General features: G+C 33.0%; 1 long non-coding RNA gene across 1 annotated transcript in view; it reads right to left on the bottom strand.

Moving 5' to 3' along the window:
- Positions 1-24: 24 nt before the first annotated feature.
- Positions 25-2,357, bottom strand: part of LOC116186157 — a 6,270-nt gene continuing 3,937 nt past the window's right edge. Inside the window, exon 2 of the long non-coding RNA XR_004151110.1 lies at positions 25-57. This is a non-coding gene — a long non-coding RNA (uncharacterized LOC116186157). The remainder of the gene's footprint in view (positions 58-2,357) is intronic.

Here is a 2,357-nt window from a genome sequence, read left to right as displayed (position 1 = left end):
TCTCTCTCTCTCTCTCTCTCTCTCTCTCTCTCTCTCTCTCTCTCTCTCTCTCTCTCTCTCGCCTATTCTGACCCGTATACGGGACATTCTCATTCGTTTTGCACACGTGCCCGGATACACGTGTACACACGCTCGTTAATGCCGAAACGTTGTTTTGCATCTCAAACGTTGCTTACACCACGTTCGCCGACGATCGACAAGATGCTGATTTGCCTCGAAAAAGCGAACTGTACACCAACGACAAAGTAAACACATCGAATTTGGAGAGACGTGTCTGATCCAATCGTTAGCATGCTTAATTTCGTCATACGATAACGAAGCAGGAAAAAAAATTTTCTTATGCTACGTTTTTAAGAGTATTCTTATTGAGACGCGATATTATTTGTCGTATTAAATTAATATGATAATATTCCAATTAATCGTTGTTATAATAAGTAGAAAAAATAAATAGTAGTGTTTTAATTCGGTTATTGTTTGTAATTAGAAATTTCTTTTTTTTTTTTTTTTCTCGAAAAGTAGAGGTATAGGTTATGTCTTTAAGTTATGTCTCTGCTTTCCAAATTATATATCAAAAAGATAATACAGTTTATCAAAAGAACGTCAATGTTGCTTCGTATTTGATGTAACAAATTTTTCATCAGAAGAGAATGGCGCCATTTTGAACACAGTCTTATGTTTCGTTCCTGAAAATCGTAATCACGCTGTCAAATATCGTTACTATTTGACGCATAATCTGCTGTGCACGAGGCCATTAGAAACATCAAAGGCGACGCCACTCTTGCCTTTACACAGCTATGATAGGTCGATGTGCAAATAAAACAACGTGACCCTCTCCCTTTCCTAGGAGAAATCGTTAGCGAGTGTCGAGAGGCTCCAGGAACGCGTTATTAGTGTACGTTAATTCGCGTATAATAAGCTCATTAAATCTTTTTATTCGAGCAAGTTGAAGAGACGTTGCTTTACTCTGCGTTTTATTTTCACTCTTCTTCCTTTCTCCTCCCCTCACACCTCTTTCACCAGACTTTTTGAATGGCGTTTATTAGGGCCACGAGTCCGCATCGAGAACTACTTCGAGGCTATAGTAACGTCGCGGAAGGATCATTAAATGAGGGGAGAAAAATTTACTCAAGCGTGATGAACTTTCACCGCAAAATTCATTTTGTTTCCTTATTTTTTTTTTCCCCTTTCCCCCTCTCTCTTTTTTCTTTTTATTTTCGGCCTTCGTTTCAAACCGCCTTTTTCTTTTTTCACGATTCTCTTTTTCGTAACTTTCGATTATGTAACTTCCTCGTTACAGTTCGATTCCCTAGTTCATTCTCGAGGTACTTGACCTTATTGTAATTATCGATACTTGTTATATCGCGAATCTTCTTTAATACTTTATCATAAAAGTGAATTATTTAATATCGTCTCGTTTTTGTCAGTGATTGAATCAAATTTTTAAGTTTTTTACGATTTTAAAGAAATATTGGATGATATATATATATTATTTTTATTTTTAAGTTCATCTTTAACTTGTTCGTTTCATCCAATTATGCGTAATTAATCTTTCTTTATTTTTTGGAAAATTATTTATTTTTGCAAATATCGATATATTTTCTTTATTGTGATTAATCGGTCAAACATATAGCAATAAATACAATCTTCGATATCAAAATTTTTGTTTCTTAATATCTATGATCATCGAAACCATGTTATATTCATTAATTTTATTACATTCTCAGCATTTTAATTACTTCGTATTTTCTTTCAATAGTTAGGATTAAATATTTTCATTTTTTAATAATCACTATTATACCATATATTATTACCTTCAATATTAAATTACAACTAGATGATTCATTCGAATACAGAAAAATATACACAAGATTATATAAATATCAATATGAAACGGATGTTCATAACAGAACTTTCAGATAATAGAATATTCGGATAATGGAAGTGAGGAATTCTATTGTACCATATTTTTTTCATTTTATATTTCTGTAAAATTTTAATAAACGTTAATAACCTTAAAATGACAGATAAATATATATATATATATATATATATATATATATATACGTATTAAATTTCCAAGTTTTCCGAGTGTTCGTGAGTAAAAAAAGCTTGCAGCGCAATGGCTTTGATGAAACGGAGCGAATTCATATCTAAGATCGAATTTATCGAGAGGAACGTAGGCCAAGAAAAAGGGAAATTCCTTGGTAAGGTTAAATCGGATATCACTTGAACGTATCCTTTTGTCGAACGTCGACATTCGCAATCAAGTTATTTACAGTTCGTGGAGCAGAGATCCATAGTCATGGATAACCTTTTTCCTCGGTCGTAATAGGGTTTACGTAATCTCTGGTAATAAA

The sequence above is a fragment of the Apis dorsata genome, unplaced genomic scaffold, assembly GCF_000469605.1.
Source record: "Apis dorsata unplaced genomic scaffold, Apis dorsata 1.3 scaffold_473, whole genome shotgun sequence".
NCBI lineage: Eukaryota > Metazoa > Arthropoda > Insecta > Hymenoptera > Apidae > Apis > Apis dorsata.
Note: the sequence above shows the minus strand (reverse complement) of the source record. Positions and strands in the feature narration are given on the sequence as shown.